We start from the raw sequence: 19525 nt of genomic DNA, 5'->3' as shown, positions 1-19525 counted from the left end.
CGACAACTTCTTTATCTCACAAATATACAGACAAGGATCGTTTAGTTCAGGGGTACTTGCTCTAAGCAATGTTTGAAATTACAGTGAAAAATTACCTCTACGGAAACACAGGACGGAGAAAAGAGAGAAACATGTTCAAATAAAACTTGTCACAAGCTAACTTGTCACAAGCGAACTTGTCACAAGCTAACTTTGTATATGGTCTTGATTTAACTCAAAACCTCTTTAAACAAGTCGTAAACATGTGTCCAGAGTTTGTAGGGTTGAAATTGTGGGTAATGTCTGTACCATAATTGTTTGGTGTACTTTTTAATAGTAGAAAAAACAAAACAAGAGGAAGGAGGAAAAAGCATCTGGAAAGCCCTCTCAGTCAGTGGTAACCCTGCTTGGGCTCTTAGCAAAGTGAAGAGGACAAAAAAGTAGCAAAAAAGGGACCAAAGGAAACAGAACCAAGAAGAAGTGTTGTCTCTAACACTTATGTCTTGGGACTGTCTGGAAAACTGCAAAGAATCTTTAGACAACACGAACTTCCCGTCTTTTTTAAAGCAGACAACACTTTAAGACAAAAACTGGTCCACCCTAAGGACAAGATGCCGACACAAAAACAGAACAATCTAGTGTTTTCCATCCAATGCAGTGAAGAACGTTGTAAAGAGTGGTATATAGGTGAGACAAAACAGCCACTGCACAAGAGGCTTTATCAGCACAGAAAGCACGCAAATTCAGTACCACAGAGTGCTGTGCATCTTCATCTTAAAGCCACAAACCACTCTTTTAAGGACAGTGAGGAGAGAATTCTAAGCAGGGAGAAGAGATGGTTTGAAAGAGGAGATAAGGAAGCCATCTTTGTTAAAATGTGAAAACCTCTTTTGATTGAAATGGAGCTTTAAGATACTTTAAGATCTTTAAGATTGCTTGTATGATTGGTCATGTATGATGGCGTTTTGAAGCCATGGGGCGGGGGAAGCCCTGGCCATTCCGATGCGAATCAGGGATGAGGGAGCGACAGTCAGTTTAAAGTAGGATTTTGATAGCCAATTACAGGGCTGTTAAGATACAAGGAAGAGCAGTTTCAAGTGAAACTGCAAACACCCTTTATCAGGAGGTTCCGCCCGGTGGGATTACTCAGAAAGGAATAGATGTTCCCAGACTCGATCCGCATATTGAGAATGACTCTTGGATGAGAGTGGAACGCCTTGTTTTTCTAAAAAACAGTGTCCAAATGACAACAAGTGAGTATTTTTTTTTTACAATTTTACTATAGATTTAAAATCCACAGGTGAAAGTAAAAAGACAACAACTCAGGTGTCACTGGTAGGATTACTCAGAAAGGAATAGATGTTCCCAGACTCGATCCCTATATTGAGAGTGACTCTTGGATGAGAGTGGAACGTCTTGTTTTTCTAAAAAACAGTGTCCAAATGACAACAAATGAATATTTTTTTTTACAATTTTACAATAGATCTCAAATCCACAGGTTAAAGTAAAATCACAACAACTCAGGTGTCAATGGTGCTTGTGGCCTCGTTAGCGCAGTAGGCAGCGCGTCAGTCTCATAATCTGAAGGTCGTGAGTTCAATCCTCACACGGGGCATTGTTTCTAGACACCAGTTTTCTCGTTTACCATGAAACGCCGAAAAAAGAAGCTTTAAAAACACAAACAGCTTTCACGCATCGACACATTTAAACCCAGAAAAAAACTCCTGGCATATTCCTGCTTTAAAGCCGACAACTTTTTTATCTCACAAATATACAGACAAGGATCGTTTAGTTCAGGGGTACTTGCTCTAAGCAATGTTTGAAATTACAGTGAAAAATTACCTCTACGGAAACACAGGACGGAGAAAAGAGAGACGCATGTTCAAATAAAACTTGTCACAAGCTAACTTGTCACAAGCGAACTTGTCACAAGCTAACTTTGTATATGGTCTTGATTTAACTCAAAACCTCTTTAAACAAGTCGTAAACATGTGTCCAGAGTTTGTAGGGTTGAAATTGTGGGTAATGTCTGTACCATAATTGTTTGGTGTACTTTTTAATAGTAGAAAAAACAAAACAAGAGAAAGGAGGAAAAAGCATCTGGAAAGCCCTCTCAGTCAGTGGTAACCCTGCTTGGCTCTTAGCAAAGTGAAGAGGACAAAAAAGTAGCAAAAAAGGGACCAAAGGAAACAGAACCAAGAAGAAGTGTTGTCTCTAACACTTATGTCTTGGGACTGTCTGGAAAACTGCAAAGAATCTTTAGACAACACGAACTTCCCGTCTTTTTTAAAGCAGACAACACTTTAAGACAAAAACTGGTCCACCCTAAGGACAAGATGCCGACACAAAAACAGAACAATCTAGTGTTTTCTATCCAATGCAGTGAAGAACGTTGTAAAGAGTAGTATATAGGTGAGACAAAACAGCCACTGCACAAGAGGCTTTATCAGCACAGAAAGCACGCAAATTCAGTACCACAGAGTGCTGTGCATCTTCATCTTAAAGCCACAAACCACTCTTTTAAGGACAGTGAGGAGAGAATTCTAAGCAGGGAGAAGAGATGGTTTGAAAGAGGAGATAAGGAAGCCATCTTTGTTAAAATGTGAAGCCCTCTTTTGATTGAAATGGAGCTTTAAGATACTTTAAGATCTTTAAGATTGCTTGTATGATTGGTCATGTATGATGGCGTTTTGAAGCCATGGGGCGGGGGAAGCCCTGGCCATTCTGATGCGAATCAGGGATGAGGGAGCGACAGTCAGTTTAAAGTAGGATTTTGATAGCCAATTACAGGGCTGTTAAGATACAAGGAAGAGCAGTTTCAAGTGAAACTGCAAACACCCTTTATCAGGAGGTTCCGCCCGGTGGGATTACTCAGAAAGGAATAGATGTTCCCAGACTCGATCCGCATATTGAGAATGACTCTTGGATGAGAGTAGAACGTCTTGTTTTTCTAAAAAACAGTGTCCAAATGACAACAAGTGAATTTTTTTTTTTACAATTTTACAATAGATCTCAAATCCACAGGTTAAAGTAAAATGACAACAACTCAGGTGTCACTGGTAGGATTACTCAGAAAGGAATAGATGTTCCCAGACTCGATCCCTATATTGAGAATGACTCTTGGATGAGAGTGGAACGTCTTGTTTTTCTAAAAAACAGTGTCCAAATGACAACAAATGAATATTTTTTTTTACAATTTTACAATAGATCTCAAATCCACAGGTTAAAGTAAAATGACAACAACTCAGGTGTCAATGGTGCTTGTGGCCTCGTTAGCGCAGTAGGCAGCGCGTCAGTATCATAATCTGAAGGTCGTGAGTTCAATCCTCACACGGGGCATTGTTTCTAGACACCAGTTTTCTCGTTTACCATGAAACGCCGAAAAAAGAAGCTTTAAAAACACAAACAGCTTTCACGCATCGACACATTTAAACCCAGAAAAAAACTCCTGGCATATTCCTGCTTTAAAGCCGACAACTTCTTTATCTCACAAATATACAGACAAGGATCGTTTAGTTCAGGGGTACTTGCTCTAAGCAATGTTTGAAATTACAGTGAAAAATTACCTCTACGGAAACACAGGACGGAGAAAAGAGAGAAACATGTTCAAATAAAACTTGTCACAAGCTAACTTGTCACAAGCGAACTTGTCACAAGCTAACTTTGTATATGGTCTTGATTTAACTCAAAACCTCTTTAAACAAGTCGTAAACATGTGTCCAGAGTTTGTAGGGTTGAAATTGTGGGTAATGTCTGTACCATAATTGTTTGGTGTACTTTTTAATAGTAGAAAAAACAAAACAAGAGGAAGGAGGAAAAAGCATCTGGAAAGCCCTCTCAGTCAGTGGTAACCCTGCTTGGGCTCTTAGCAAAGTGAAGAGGACAAAAAAGTAGCAAAAAAGGGACCAAAGGAAACAGAACCAAGAAGAAGTGTTGTCTCTAACACTTATGTCTTGGGACTGTCTGGAAAACTGCAAAGAATCTTTAGACAACACGAACTTCCCGTCTTTTTTAAAGCAGACAACACTTTAAGACAAAAACTGGTCCACCCTAAGGACAAGATGCCGACACAAAAACAGAACAATCTAGTGTTTTCCATCCAATGCAGTGAAGAACGTTGTAAAGAGTGGTATATAGGTGAGACAAAACAGCCACTGCACAAGAGGCTTTATCAGCACAGAAAGCACGCAAATTCAGTACCACAGAGTGCTGTGCATCTTCATCTTAAAGCCACAAACCACTCGTTTAAGGACAGTGAGGAGAGAATTCTAAGCAGGGAGAAGAGATGGTTTGAAAGAGGAGATAAGGAAGCCATCTTTGTTAAAATGTGAAAACCTCTTTTGATTGAAATGGAGCTTTAAGATACTTTAAGATCTTTAAGATTGCTTGTATGATTGGTCATGTATGATGGCGTTTTGAAGCCATGGGGCGGGGGAAGCCCTGGCCATTCCGATGCGAATCAGGGATGAGGGAGCGACAGTCAGTTTAAAGTAGGATTTTGATAGCCAATTACAGGGCTGTTAAGATACAAGGAAGAGCAGTTTCAAGTGAAACTGCAAACACCCTTTATCAGGAGGTTCCGCCCGGTGGGATTACTCAGAAAGGAATAGATGTTCCCAGACTCGATCCGCATATTGAGAATGACTCTTGGATGAGAGTGGAACGCCTTGTTTTTCTAAAAAACAGTGTCCAAATGACAACAAGTGAGTATTTTTTTTTACAATTTTACTATAGATTTAAAATCCACAGGTGAAAGTAAAAAGACAACAACTCAGGTGTCACTGGTAGGATTACTCAGAAAGGAATAGATGTTCCCAGACTCGATCCCTATATTGAGAGTGACTCTTGGATGAGAGTGGAACGTCTTGTTTTTCTAAAAAACAGTGTCCAAATGACAACAAATGAATATTTTTTTTTACAATTTTACAATAGATCTCAAATCCACAGGTTAAAGTAAAATCACAACAACTCAGGTGTCAATGGTGCTTGTGGCCTCGTTAGCGCAGTAGGCAGCGCGTCAGTCTCATAATCTGAAGGTCGTGAGTTCAATCCTCACACGGGGTATTGTTTCTAGACACCAGTTTTCTCGTTTACCATGAAACGCCGAAAAAAGAAGCTTTAAAAACACAAACAGCTTTCACGCATCGACACATTTAAACCCAGAAAAAAACTCCTGGCATATTCCTGCTTTAAAGCCGACAACTTTTTTATCTCACAAATATACAGACAAGGATCGTTTAGTTCAGGGGTACTTGCTCTAAGCAATGTTTGAAATTACAGTGAAAAATTACCTCTACGGAAACACAGGACGGAGAAAAGAGAGACGCATGTTCAAATAAAACTTGTCACAAGCTAACTTGTCACAAGCGAACTTGTCACAAGCTAACTTTGTATATGGTCTTGATTTAACTCAAAACCTCTTTAAACAAGTCGTAAACATGTGTCCAGAGTTTGTAGGGTTGAAATTGTGGGTAATGTCTGTACCATAATTGTTTGGTGTACTTTTTAATAGTAGAAAAAACAAAACAAGAGAAAGGAGGAAAAAGCATCTGGAAAGCCCTCTCAGTCAGTGGTAACCCTGCTTGGCTCTTATCAAAGTGAAGAGGACAAAAAAGTAGCAAAAAAGGGACCAAAGGAAACAGAACCAAGAAGAAGTGTTGTCTCTAACACTTATGTCTTGGGACTGTCTGGAAAACTGCAAAGAATCTTTAGACAACACGAACTTCCCGTCTTTTTTAAAGCAGACAACACTTTAAGACAAAAACTGGTCCACCCTAAGGACAAGATGCCGACACAAAAACAGAACAATCTAGTGTTTTCTATCCAATGCAGTGAAGAACGTTGTAAAGAGTAGTATATAGGTGAGACAAAACAGCCACTGCACAAGAGGCTTTATCAGCACAGAAAGCACGCAAATTCAGTACCACAGAGTGCTGTGCATCTTCATCTTAAAGCCACAAACCACTCTTTTAAGGACAGTGAGGAGAGAATTCTAAGCAGGGAGAAGAGATGGTTTGAAAGAGGAGATAAGGAAGCCATCTTTGTTAAAATGTGAAGCCCTCTTTTGATTGAAATGGAGCTTTAAGATACTTTAAGATCTTTAAGATTGCTTGTATGATTGGTCATGTATGATGGCGTTTTGAAGCCATGGGGCGGGGGAAGCCCTGGCCATTCTGATGCGAATCAGGGATGAGGGAGCGACAGTCAGTTTAAAGTAGGATTTTGATAGCCAATTACAGGGCTGTTAAGATACAAGGAAGAGCAGTTTCAAGTGAAACTGCAAACACCCTTTATCAGGAGGTTCCGCCCGGTGGGATTACTCAGAAAGGAATAGATGTTCCCAGACTCGATCCGCATATTGAGAATGACTCTTGGATGAGAGTAGAACGTCTTGTTTTTCTAAAAAACAGTGTCCAAATGACAACAAGTGAATATTTTTTTTTACAATTTTACAATAGATCTCAAATCCACAGGTTAAAGTAAAATGACAACAACTCAGGTGTCACTGGTAGGATTACTCAGAAAGGAATAGATGTTCCCAGACTCGATCCCTATATTGAGAATGACTCTTGGATGAGAGTGGAACGTCTTGTTTTTCTAAAAAACAGTGTCCAAATGACAACAAATGAATATTTTTTTTTACAATTTTACAATAGATCTCAAATCCACAGGTTAAAGTAAAATCACAAGAACTCAGGTGTCGATGGTGCTTGTGGCCTCGTTAGCGTAGTAGGCAGCGCGTTAGTCTCATAATCTGAAGGTCGTGAGTTAAATCCTCACACGTGGCATTGTTTCTAGACACCAGTTTTCTCTTTTACCATGAAACGCCGAAAAAAGAAGCTTTAAAAACACAAACAGCTTTCACGCATCGACACATTAAACCCAGAAAAAAACTCCTGGCATATTCCTGCTTTAAAGCCGACAACTTTTTTATCTCACAAATATACAGACAAGGATCGTTTAGTTCAGGGGTACTTGCTCTAAGCAATGTTTGAAATTACAGTGAAAATTACCTCTACGGAAACACAGGACGGAGAAAAGAGAGACGCATGTTCAAATAAAACTTGTCACAAGCGAACTTGTCACAAGCGAACTTGTCACAAGCTAACTTTGTATATGGTCTTGATTTAACTCAAAACCTCTTTAAACAAGTCATAAACATGTGTCCAGAGTTTGTAGGGTTGAAATTGTGGGTAATGTCTGTACCATAATTGTTTGGTGTACTTTTTAATAGTAGAAAAAACAAAACAAGAGGAAGGAGGAAAAAGCATCTGGAAAGCCCTCTCAGTCAGTGGTAACCCTGCTTGGGCTCTTAGCAAAGTGAAGAGGACAAAAAAGTAGCAAAAAAAGGACCAAAGGAAACAGAACCAAGAAGAAGTGTTGTCTCTAACACTTATGTCTTGGGACTGTCTGGAAAACTGCAAAGAATCTTTAGACAACACGAACTTCCCGTCTTTTTTAAAGCAGACAACACTTTAAGACAAAAACTGGTCCACCCTAAGGACAAGATGCCGACACAAAAACAGAACAATCTAGTGTTTTCCATCCAATGCAGTGAAGAACGTTGTAAAGAGTGGTATATAGGTGAGACAAAACAGCCACTGCACAAGAGGCTTTATCAGCACAGAAAGCACGCAAATTCAGTACCACAGAGTGCTGTGCATCTTCATCTTAAAGCCACAAACCACTCTTTTAAGGACAGTGAGGAGAGAATTCTAAGCAGGGAGAAGAGATGGTTTGAAAGAGGAGATAAGGAAGCCATCTTTGTTAAAATGTGAAAACCTCTTTTGATTGAAATGGAGCTTTAAGATACTTTAAGATCTTTAAGATTGCTTGTATGATTGGTCATGTATGATGGCGTTTTGAAGCCATGGGGCGGGGGAAGCCCTGGCCATTCCGATGCGAATCAGGGATGAGGGAGCGACAGTCAGTTTAAAGTAGGATTTTGATAGCCAATTACAGGGCTGTTAAGATACAAGGAAGAGCAGTTTCAAGTGAAACTGCAAACACCCTTTATCAGGAGGTTCCGCCCGGTGGGATTACTCAGAAAGGAATAGATGTTCCCAGACTCGATCCGCATATTGAGAATGACTCTTGGATGAGAGTGGAACGCCTTGTTTTTCTAAAAAACAGTGTCCAAATGACAACAAGTGAGTATTTTTTTTTACAATTTTACTATAGATTTAAAATCCACAGGTGAAAGTAAAAAGACAACAACTCAGGTGTCACTGGTAGGATTACTCAGAAAGGAATAGATGTTCCCAGACTCGATCCCTATATTGAGAGTGACTCTTGGATGAGAGTGGAACGTCTTGTTTTTCTAAAAAACAGTGTCCAAATGACAACAAATGAATATTTTTTTTTACAATTTTACAATAGATCTCAAATCCACAGGTTAAAGTAAAATCACAACAACTCAGGTGTCAATGGTGCTTGTGGCCTCGTTAGCGCAGTAGGCAGCGCGTCAGTCTCATAATCTGAAGGTCGTGAGTTCAATCCTCACACGGGGCATTGTTTCTAGACACCAGTTTTCTCGTTTACCATGAAACGCCGAAAAAAGAAGCTTTAAAAACACAAACAGCTTTCACGCATCGACACATTTAAACCCAGAAAAAAACTCCTGGCATATTCCTGCTTTAAAGCCGACAACTTTTTTATCTCACAAATATACAGACAAGGATCGTTTAGTTCAGGGGTACTTGCTCTAAGCAATGTTTGAAATTACAGTGAAAAATTACCTCTACGGAAACACAGGACGGAGAAAAGAGAGACGCATGTTCAAATAAAACTTGTCACAAGCTAACTTGTCACAAGCGAACTTATCACAAGCTAACTTTGTATATGGTCTTGATTTAACTCAAAACCTCTTTAAACAAGTCGTAAACATGTGTCCAGAGTTTGTAGGGTTGAAATTGTGGGTAATGTCTGTACCATAATTGTTTGGTGTACTTTTTAATAGTAGAAAAAACAAAACAAGAGAAAGGAGGAAAAAGCATCTGGAAAGCCCTCTCAGTCAGTGGTAACCCTGCTTGGCTCTTAGCAAAGTGAAGAGGACAAAAAAGTAGCAAAAAAGGGACCAAAGGAAACAGAACCAAGAAGAAGTGTTGTCTCTAACACTTATGTCTTGGGACTGTCTGGAAAACTGCAAAGAATCTTTAGACAACACGAACTTCCCGTCTTTTTTAAAGCAGACAACACTTTAAGACAAAAACTGGTCCACCCTAAGGACAAGATGCCGACACAAAAACAGAACAATCTAGTGTTTTCCATCCAATGCAGTGAAGAACGTTGTAAAGAGTGGTATATAGGTGAGACAAAACAGCCACTGCACAAGAGGCTTTATCAGCACAGAAAGCACGCAAATTCAGTACCACAGAGTGCTGTGCATCTTCATCTTAAAGCCACAAACCACTCTTTTAAGGACAGTGAGGAGAGAATTCTAAGCAGGGAGAAGAGATGGTTTGAAAGAGGAGATAAGGAAGCCATCTTTGTTAAAATGTGAAAACCTCTTTTGATTGAAATGGAGCTTTAAGATACTTTAAGATCTTTAAGATTGCTTGTATGATTGGTCATGTATGATGGCGTTTTGAAGCCATGGGGCGGGGGAAGCCCTGGCCATTCCGATGCGAATCAGGGATGAGGGAGCGACAGTCAGTTTAAAGTAGGATTTTGATAGCCAATTACAGGGCTGTTAAGATACAAGGAAGAGCAGTTTCAAGTGAAACTGCAAACACCCTTTATCAGGAGGTTCCGCCCGGTGGGATTACTCAGAAAGGAATAGATGTTCCCAGACTCGATCCGCATATTGAGAATGACTCTTGGATGAGAGTGGAACGCCTTGTTTTTCTAAAAAACAGTGTCCAAATGACAACAAGTGAGTATTTTTTTTTACAATTTTACTATAGATTTAAAATCCACAGGTGAAAGTAAAAAGACAACAACTCAGGTGTCACTGGTAGGATTACTCAGAAAGGAATAGATGTTCCCAGACTCGATCCCTATATTGAGAGTGACTCTTGGATGAGAGTGGAACGTCTTGTTTTTCTAAAAAACAGTGTCCAAATGACAACAAATGAATATTTTTTTTTACAATTTTACAATAGATCTCAAATCCACAGGTTAAAGTAAAATCACAACAACTCAGGTGTCAATGGTGCTTGTGGCCTCGTTAGCGCAGTAGGCAGCGCGTCAGTCTCATAATCTGAAGGTCGTGAGTTCAATCCTCACACGGGGCATTGTTTCTAGACACCAGTTTTCTCGTTTACCATGAAACGCCGAAAAAAGAAGCTTTAAAAACACAAACAGCTTTCACGCATCGACACATTTAAACCCAGAAAAAAACTCCTGGCATATTCCTGCTTTAAAGCCGACAACTTTTTTATCTCACAAATATACAGACAAGGATCGTTTAGTTCAGGGGTACTTGCTCTAAGCAATGTTTGAAATTACAGTGAAAAATTACCTCTACGGAAACACAGGACGGAGAAAAGAGAGACGCATGTTCAAATAAAACTTGTCACAAGCTAACTTGTCACAAGCGAACTTATCACAAGCTAACTTTGTATATGGTCTTGATTTAACTCAAAACCTCTTTAAACAAGTCGTAAACATGTGTCCAGAGTTTGTAGGGTTGAAATTGTGGGTAATGTCTGTACCATAATTGTTTGGTGTACTTTTTAATAGTAGAAAAAACAAAACAAGAGAAAGGAGGAAAAAGCATCTGGAAAGCCCTCTCAGTCAGTGGTAACCCTGCTTGGCTCTTAGCAAAGTGAAGAGGACAAAAAAGTAGCAAAAAAGGGACCAAAGGAAACAGAACCAAGAAGAAGTGTTGTCTCTAACACTTATGTCTTGGGACTGTCTGGAAAACTGCAAAGAATCTTTAGACAACACGAACTTCCCGTCTTTTTTAAAGCAGACAACACTTTAAGACAAAAACTGGTCCACCCTAAGGACAAGATGCCGACACAAAAACAGAACAATCTAGTGTTTTCCATCCAATGCAGTGAAGAACGTTGTAAAGAGTGGTATATAGGTGAGACAAAACAGCCACTGCACAAGAGGCTTTATCAGCACAGAAAGCACGCAAATTCAGTACCACAGAGTGCTGTGCATCTTCATCTTAAAGCCACAAACCACTCTTTTAAGGACAGTGAGGAGAGAATTCTAAGCAGGGAGAAGAGATGGTTTGAAAGAGGAGATAAGGAAGCCATCTTTGTTAAAATGTGAAGCCCTCTTTTGATTGAAATGGAGCTTTAAGATACTTTAAGATCTTTAAGATTGCTTGTATGATTGGTCATGTATGATGGCGTTTTGAAGCCATGGGGCGGGGGAAGCCCTGGCCATTCCGATGCGAATCAGGGATGAGGGAGCGACAGTCAGTTTAAAGTAGGATTTTGATAGCCAATTACAGGGCTGTTAAGATACAAGGAAGAGCAGTTTCAAGTGAAACTGCAAACACCCTTTATCAGGAGGTTCTGCCCGGTGGGATTACTCAGAAAGGAATAGATGTTCCCAGACTCGATCCGCATATTGAGAATGACTATTGGATGAGAGTGGAACGTCTTGTTTTTCTAAAAAACAGTGTCCAAATGACAACAAGTGAGTATTTTTTTTTACAATTTTACAATAGATTTAAAATCCACAGGTGAAAGTAAAAAGACAACAACTCAGGTGTCACTGGTAGGATTACTCAGAAAGGAATAGATGTTCCCAGACTCGATCCCTATATTGAGAATGACTCTTGGATGAGAGTGGAACGTCTTGTTTTTCTAAAAAACAGTGTCCAAATGACAACAAATGAATATTTTTTTTTACAATTTTACAATAGATCTCAAATCCACAGGTTAAAGTAAAATCACAAGAACTCAGGTGTCGATGGTGCTTGTGGCCTCGTTAGCGTAGTAGGCAGCGCGTTAGTCTCATAATCTGAAGGTCGTGAGTTCAATCCTCACACGTGGCATTGTTTCTAGACACCAGTTTTCTCTTTTACCATGAAACGCCGAAAAAAGAAGCTTTAAAAACACAAACAGCTTTCACGCATCGACACATTAAACCCAGAAAAAAACTCCTGGCATATTCCTGCTTTAAAGCCGACAACTTTTTTATCTCACAAATATACAGACAAGGATCGTTTAGTTCAGGGGTACTTGCTCTAAGCAATGTTTGAAATTACAGTGAAAATTACCTCTACGGAAACACAGGACGGAGAAAAGAGAGACGCATGTTCAAATAAAACTTGTCACAAGCGAACTTGTCACAAGCTAACTTTGTATATGGTCTTGATTTAACTCAAAACCTCTTTAAACAAGTCGTAAACATGTGTCCAGAGTTTGTAGGGTTGAAATTGTGGGTAATGTCTGTACCATAATTGTTTGGTGTACTTTTTAATAGTAGAAAAAACAAAACAAGAGGAAGGAGGAAAAAGCATCTGGAAAGCCCTCTCAGTCAGTGGTAACCCTGCTTGGGCTCTTAGCAAAGTGAAGAGGACAAAAAAGTAGCAAAAAAGGGACCAAAGGAAACAGAACCAAGAAGAAGTGTTGTCTCTAACACTTATGTCTTGGGACTGTCTGGAAAACTGCAAAGAATCTTTAGACAACACGAACTTCCCGTCTTTTTTAAAGCAGACAACACTTTAAGACAAAAACTGGTCCACCCTAAGGACAAGATGCCGACACAAAAACAGAACAATCTAGTGTTTTCCATCCAATGCAGTGAAGAACGTTGTAAAGAGTGGTATATAGGTGAGACAAAACAGCCACTGCACAAGAGGCTTTATCAGCACAGAAAGCACGCAAATTCAGTACCACAGAGTGCTGTGCATCTTCATCTTAAAGCCACAAACCACTCTTTTAAGGACAGTGAGGAGAGAATTCTAAGCAGGGAGAAGAGATGGTTTGAAAGAGGAGATAAGGAAGCCATCTTTGTTAAAATGTGAAAACCTCTTTTGATTGAAATGGAGCTTTAAGATACTTTAAGATCTTTAAGATTGCTTGTATGATTGGTCATGTATGATGGCGTTTTGAAGCCATGGGGCGGGGGAAGCCCTGGCCATTCCGATGCGAATCAGGGATGAGGGAGCGACAGTCAGTTTAAAGTAGGATTTTGATAGCCAATTACAGGGCTGTTAAGATACAAGGAAGAGCAGTTTCAAGTGAAACTGCAAACACCCTTTATCAGGAGGTTCCGCCCGGTGGGATTACTCAGAAAGGAATAGATGTTCCCAGACTCGATCCGCATATTGAGAATGACTCTTGGATGAGAGTGGAACGCCTTGTTTTTCTAAAAAACAGTGTCCAAATGACAACAAGTGAGTATTTTTTTTTACAATTTTACTATAGATTTAAAATCCACAGGTGAAAGTAAAAAGACAACAACTCAGGTGTCACTGGTAGGATTACTCAGAAAGGAATAGATGTTCCCAGACTCGATCCCTATATTGAGAGTGACTCTTGGATGAGAGTGGAACGTCTTGTTTTTCTAAAAAACAGTGTCCAAATGACAACAAATGAATATTTTTTTTTACAATTTTACAATAGATCTCAAATCCACAGGTTAAAGTAAAATCACAACAACTCAGGTGTCAATGGTGCTTGTGGCCTCGTTAGCGCAGTAGGCAGCGCGTCAGTCTCATAATCTGAAGGTCGTGAGTTCAATCCTCACACGGGGCATTGTTTCTAGACACCAGTTTTCTCGTTTACCATGAAACGCCGAAAAAAGAAGCTTTAAAAACACAAACAGCTTTCACGCATCGACACATTTAAACCCAGAAAAAAACTCCTGGCATATTCCTGCTTTAAAGCCGACAACTTTTTTATCTCACAAATATACAGACAAGGATCGTTTAGTTCAGGGGTACTTGCTCTAAGCAATGTTTGAAATTAGAGTGAAAAATTACCTCTACGGAAACACAGGACGGAGAAAAGAGAGACGCATGTTCAAATAAAACTTGTCACAAGCTAACTTGTCACAAGCGAACTTATCACAAGCTAACTTTGTATATGGTCTTGATTTAACTCAAAACCTCTTCAAACAAGTCGTAAACATGTGTCCAGAGTTTGTAGGGTTGAAATTGTGGGTAATGTCTGTACCATAATTGTTTGGTGTACTTTTTAATAGTAGAAAAAACAAAACAAGAGAAAGGAGGAAAAAGCATCTGGAAAGCCCTCTCAGTCAGTGGTAACCCTGCTTGGCTCTTAGCAAAGTGAAGAGGACAAAAAAGTAGCAAAAAAGGGACCAAAGGAAACAGAACCAAGAAGAAGTGTTGTCTCTAACACTTATGTCTTGGGACTGTCTGGAAAACTGCAAAGAATCTTTCGACAACACGAACTTCCCGTCTTTTTTAAAGCAGACAACACTTTAAGACAAAAACTGGTCCACCCTAAGGACAAGATGCCGACACAAAAACAGAACAATCTAGTGTTTTCTATCCAATGCAGTGAAGAACGTTGTAAAGAGTAGTATATAGGTGAGACAAAACAGCCACTGCACAAGAGGCTTTATCAGCACAGAAAGCACGCAAATTCAGTACCACAGAGTGCTGTGCATCTTCATCTTAAAGCCACAAACCACTCTTTTAAGGACAGTGAGGAGAGATTTCTAAGCAGGGAGAAGAGATGGTTTGAAAGAGGAGATAAGGAAGCCATCTTTGTTAAAATGTGAAGCCCTCTTTTGATTGAAATGGAGCTTTAAGATACTTTAAGATCTTTAAGATTGCTTGTATGATTGGTCATGTATGATGGCGTTTTGAAGCCATGGGGCGGGGGAAGCCCTGGCCATTCCGATGCGAATCAGGGATGAGGGAGCGACAGTCAGTTTAAAGTAGGATTTTGATAGCCAATTACAGGGCTGTTAAGATACAAGGAAGAGCAGTTTCAAGTGAAACTGCAAACACCCTTTATCAGGAGGTTCCGCCCGGTGGGATTACTCAGAAAGGAATAGATGTTCCCAGACTCGATCCGCATATTGAGAATGACTATTGGATGAGAGTGGAACGTCTTGTTTTTCTAAAAAACAGTGTCCAAATGACAACAAGTGAGTATTTTTTTTTACAATTTTACAATAGATTTAAAATCCACAGGTGAAAGTAAAAAGACAACAACTCAGGTGTCACTGGTAGGATTACTCAGAAAGGAATAGATGTTCCCAGACTCGATCCCTATATTGAGAATGACTCTTGGATGAGAGTGGAACGTCTTGTTTTTCTAAAAAACAGTGTCCAAATGACAACAAATGAATATTTTTTTTTACAATTTTACAATAGATCTCAAATCCACAGGTTAAAGTAAAATCACAAGAACTCAGGTGTCGATGGTGCTTGTGGCCTCGTTAGCGTAGTAGGCAGCGCGTTTGTCTCATAATCTGAAGGTCGTGAGTTCAATCCTCACACGTGGCATTGTTTCTAGACACCAGTTTTCTCTTTTACCATGAAACGCCGAAAAAAGAAGCTTTAAAAACACAAACAGCTTTCACGCATCGACACATTAAACCCAGAAAAAAACTCCTGGCATATTCCTGCTTTAAAGCCGACAACTTTTTTATCTCACAAATATACAGACAAGGATCGTTTAGTTCAGGGGTACTTGCTCTAAGCAATGTTTGAAATTACAGTGAAAAATTACCTCTACGGAAACACAGGACGGAGAAAAGAGAGACGCATGTTCAAATAAAACTTGTCACAAGCGAACTTGTCACAAGCTAACTTTGTATATGGTCTTGATTTAACTCAAAACCTCTTTAAACAAGTCGTAAACATGTGTCCAGAGTTTGTAGGGTTGAAATTGTGGGTAATGTCTGTACCATAATTGTTTGGTGTACTTTTTAATAGTAGAAAAAACAAAACAAGAGGAAGGAGGAAAAAGCATCTGGAAAGCCCTCTCAGTCAGTGGTAACCCTGCTTGGGCTCTTAGCAAAGTGAAGAGGACAAAAAAGTAGCAAAAAAGGGACCAAAGGAAACAGAACCAAGAAGAAGTGTTGTCTCTAACACTTATGTCTTGGGACTGTCTGGAAAACTGCAAAGAATCTTTAGACAACACGAACTTCCCGTCTTTTTTAAAGCAGACAACACTTTAAGACAAAAACTGGTCCACCCTAAGGACAAGATGCCGACACAAAAACAGAACAATCTAGTGTTTTCCATCCAATGCAGTGAAGAACGTTGTAAAGAGTGGTATATAGGTGAGACAAAACAGCCACTGCACAAGAGGCTTTATCAGCACAGAAAGCACGCAAATTCAGTACCACAGAGTGCTGTGCATCTTCATCTTAAAGCCACAAACCACTCTTTTAAGGACAGTGAGGAGAGAATTCTAAGCAGGGAGAAGAGATGGTTTGAAAGAGGAGATAAGGAAGCCATCTTTGTTAAAATGTGAAAACCTCTTTTGATTGAAATGGAGCTTTAAGATACTTTAAGATCTTTAAGATTGCTTGTATGATTGGTCATGTATGATGGCGTTTTGAAGCCATGGGGCGGGGGAAGCCCTGGCCATTCCGATGCGAATCAGGGATGAGGGAGCGACAGTCAGTTTAAAGTAGGATTTTGATAGCCAATTACAGGGCTGTTAAGATACAAGGAAGAGCAGTTTCAAGTGAAACTGCAAACACCCTTTATCAGGAGGTTCCGCCCGGTGGGATTACTCAGAAAGGAATAGATGTTCCCAGACTCGATCCGCATATTGAGAATGACTCTTGGATGAGATTGGAACGCCTTGTTTTTCTAAAAAACAGTGTCCAAATGACAACAAGTGAGTATTTTTTTTTACAATTTTACTATAGATTTAAAATCCACAGGTGAAAGTAAAAAGACAACAACTCAGGTGTCACTGGTAGGATTACTCAGAAAGGAATAGATGTGACAGTTTTGGACTTTCATTACTGATGAGACAAATAGATATGCACATCAGTGTATGGCACCTATGATTCTGAAGCCACATTCAAGATTTCTTGAGTGGTATGATGTATCAGTCACCGAAATGAAAGCTTTCTTCGCTTTGCATCTCTCCATGGGCCTTGTTGAGAAACCTGAAATCGAGGATTACTGGGGAACATTTTGGCTTACACAAACGCCTGGATTTGGAAATGTAATGTCAAGAAACAGATTTGAAATCATTCTTTCGTTCTTTCATTTTGTCAACAATAATGATTATGTGAGAACAGGCGAGCCCGGGCACGATAAACTGTTCAAAGTCCGCCCAATAATAGATTTGATTATTCCCAAATTTGCAGCAGTTTACAGTCCAATCAAGGAGCTTTCTTTAGATGAAATGACAATAGCTTTCAAGGGGAGATCTTCACTAAAATGTTACTCTCCGAATAAACCTGACAAATATGGCTATAGAGTGTATGCCCTGAGTGAAAGCTGTTCAGGGTATGTTTTGCGCTGGTCAATGCACACTGGACAGTACAAAAATAATGCAAGCAACATCAGTGCAACACACGCAGTTGTCCGTGAGTTGGTTTCTCCCTTTACGGGCAAAGGACACGAGATTTACATGGACAATTACTATACCTCGCCTGTAATTGCAAATGAATTAGCAGATTTGGAAACTGGACTGTGTGGGACGGTAAGGATTACCAGGTTGGGGATGCCAAAATGCCTTGGTAAAAGTGTCTTACAGCTGAAAAAAGGAGATGACCCAGTTTTTTGCAGAAAGGGAAAACTCCTGGCTTGTGCTTGGCACGATACTAAACGTCTCACCATGTTGTCCACAGTCCATGGAAATGATTGTGTTCAGAGGAGGATCCGATCCAAGACAGATGACACTGGCTTCCGTGACATCAAAAGACCTGTATGTGTCGACCAGTACAACGCCTACATGGGTGGAGTGGACACTGCTGACCAGAGGATGAAGACATACCTCTTTCCACACAGGTCCCGGAAATGGTATCATCGCATATTCAATGCCATTATAAGCATAAGTATTGTCAACTCACACATCATATACACCAAATCCACTCCAGGCCCACACAAACCTTTAAAGGTTTACATTCAGAACATTATTGATGCATTACTGGCTGATCACTCCAAAAAACAAGAGAGGCGCTCAAGACCGGAGGGTGAAATGCCACAGAGACTCCCAGATCGTCATTGGCTTTGTCAAGCAGAGGGACGTCCAGACTGCGCCGTGTGCTCTGACCGCTCTCGTACCAAAGGCAGGCGGCAAACAAAGTACAGGTGCCGTCAGTGTGGCGTTGGCCTCTGTGCGGTTCCATGCAACGAGAGATACCATACGCTAAAAAACTTTAAATGCTGTCATTTGGATATGTAAAAGTGCAGGGTACCTTGACCCTGGATGGACATCTTTTCTGTGATGGCTCTCTCCTTTCTTCACTGCTTTCTCCACAACCTGCCTGGCACAAATGATGGATGTATAAGTTGGAAAAATAAAAAAAATGAAAAAAATACATAATAAATACCGTGTTTGTCATCATTTGGTCAGAACTTGTAATCAGGGCCCGAGTTTGAAGATGTGAGCAAAAGGGGTGAAAATGGGTTAAAATGTGAAAAAACACCAAAATGAGCAAAATGAAATAATCCCCCATCATCAGTGCACTGTTTGCCCCCAGAAAAGCACTCCCCTGGGGCCTGGAGGTGATCTGACCACCAGAATATAGTACCATATACCCCTGCTGGACTTAGAAAAAAAACCGAGCTTCCAGCCAATAGTACACTATACCCGAGGGACTCTGTCGTTTTTGGGCAATAGTACACTATAGCCGAGGGACTCTGTCGTTTTTCGGCAATAGTACACTATACCCGAGGGACTCTGTCGTTTTTCGGCAATAGTACACTATACCCGAGGGACTCCGTCGTTTTTCGGCAATAGTACACTATACCCGAGGGACTCTGTCGTTTTTCCGGGCCGTAGTATGAAGTTGTGAGCAAAAGGGGTGAAAATGGGTTAAAATGTGAAAAAACACCAAAATGAGCAAAATGAAAAATCCCCCATCATCAGTGCACTGTTTGCCCCCAGAAAAGCACTCCCCTGGGGCCTGGAGGTGATCTGACCATCAGAGTATAGCACCATATGCCCCTGAGGGACTTAGAGTAAAAAACGAAATAGTACACTATACCTGAAAAGACTCTGTCATTTTTCGGCAAAAGTACACTATACCCGAGCGACTCTGTCGTTTTCCCGGGCCGTAGTATGAAGTTGTGAGCAAAAGGGGTGAAAATGGGTTAAAATGTGAAAAAAACACCAAAATGAGCAAAATGAAATAATCCCCCATCATCAGTGCACTGTTTGACCCCAGAAAAGCACTCCCCTGGGGCCTGGAGGTGATCTGACCATCAGAGTATAGCACCATATGCCCCTGAGGGACTTAGAGTAAAAACCGAAATAGTACACTATACCTGAAAAGACTCTGTCATTTTTCGGCAATAGTACACTATACCCGAGCGACTCTGTCGTTTTTCCGGGCCGTAGTATGAAGTTGTGAGCAAAAGGGGTGAAAATGGGTTAAAATGTGAAAAAACACCAAAATGAGCAAAATGAAATAATCCCCCATCATCAGTGCACTGTTTAGCCCCAGAAAAGCACTCCCCTGGGGC

The 19525-nt window shown here is 40.3% G+C and overlaps 7 non-coding genes across 7 annotated transcripts; all 7 read left to right on the top strand.

Annotated features, from left to right (window-relative positions):
• The first annotated feature begins 1521 nt into the window (after window positions 1–1521).
• On the top strand, window positions 1522–1594 carry trnam-cau (transfer RNA methionine (anticodon CAU)). Its single transcript has one exon. It is a non-coding gene; the product is annotated as a tRNA-Met (tRNA).
• Window positions 1595–3245: 1651 nt separating this feature from the next.
• trnam-cau (transfer RNA methionine (anticodon CAU)) lies at window positions 3246–3318 on the top strand. The gene has a single exon. It is a non-coding gene; the product is annotated as a tRNA-Met (tRNA).
• Window positions 3319–4970: 1652 nt separating this feature from the next.
• trnam-cau (transfer RNA methionine (anticodon CAU)) lies at window positions 4971–5043 on the top strand. The gene has a single exon. It is a non-coding gene; the product is annotated as a tRNA-Met (tRNA).
• A 3374-nt stretch (window positions 5044–8417) lies between these two features.
• On the top strand, window positions 8418–8490 carry trnam-cau (transfer RNA methionine (anticodon CAU)). Its single transcript has one exon. It is a non-coding gene; the product is annotated as a tRNA-Met (tRNA).
• A 1651-nt stretch (window positions 8491–10141) lies between these two features.
• On the top strand, window positions 10142–10214 carry trnam-cau (transfer RNA methionine (anticodon CAU)). The gene has a single exon. It is a non-coding gene; the product is annotated as a tRNA-Met (tRNA).
• A 1651-nt stretch (window positions 10215–11865) lies between these two features.
• trnam-cau (transfer RNA methionine (anticodon CAU)) lies at window positions 11866–11938 on the top strand. The gene has a single exon. It is a non-coding gene; the product is annotated as a tRNA-Met (tRNA).
• A 1635-nt stretch (window positions 11939–13573) lies between these two features.
• Window positions 13574–13646, top strand: trnam-cau (transfer RNA methionine (anticodon CAU)). Its single transcript has one exon. It is a non-coding gene; the product is annotated as a tRNA-Met (tRNA).
• Window positions 13647–19525: the final 5879 nt, after the last annotated feature.

Source organism: Eucyclogobius newberryi, unplaced genomic scaffold (assembly GCF_026437365.1).
Source record: "Eucyclogobius newberryi isolate DKJ021-1_F unplaced genomic scaffold, fEucNew1.0.hap1 SCAF_68, whole genome shotgun sequence".
NCBI lineage: Eukaryota > Metazoa > Chordata > Actinopteri > Gobiiformes > Gobiidae > Eucyclogobius > Eucyclogobius newberryi.
The sequence above is the reverse complement of the archived record's forward strand: the minus strand, read 5'-3'. Positions and strand labels throughout refer to the sequence as shown.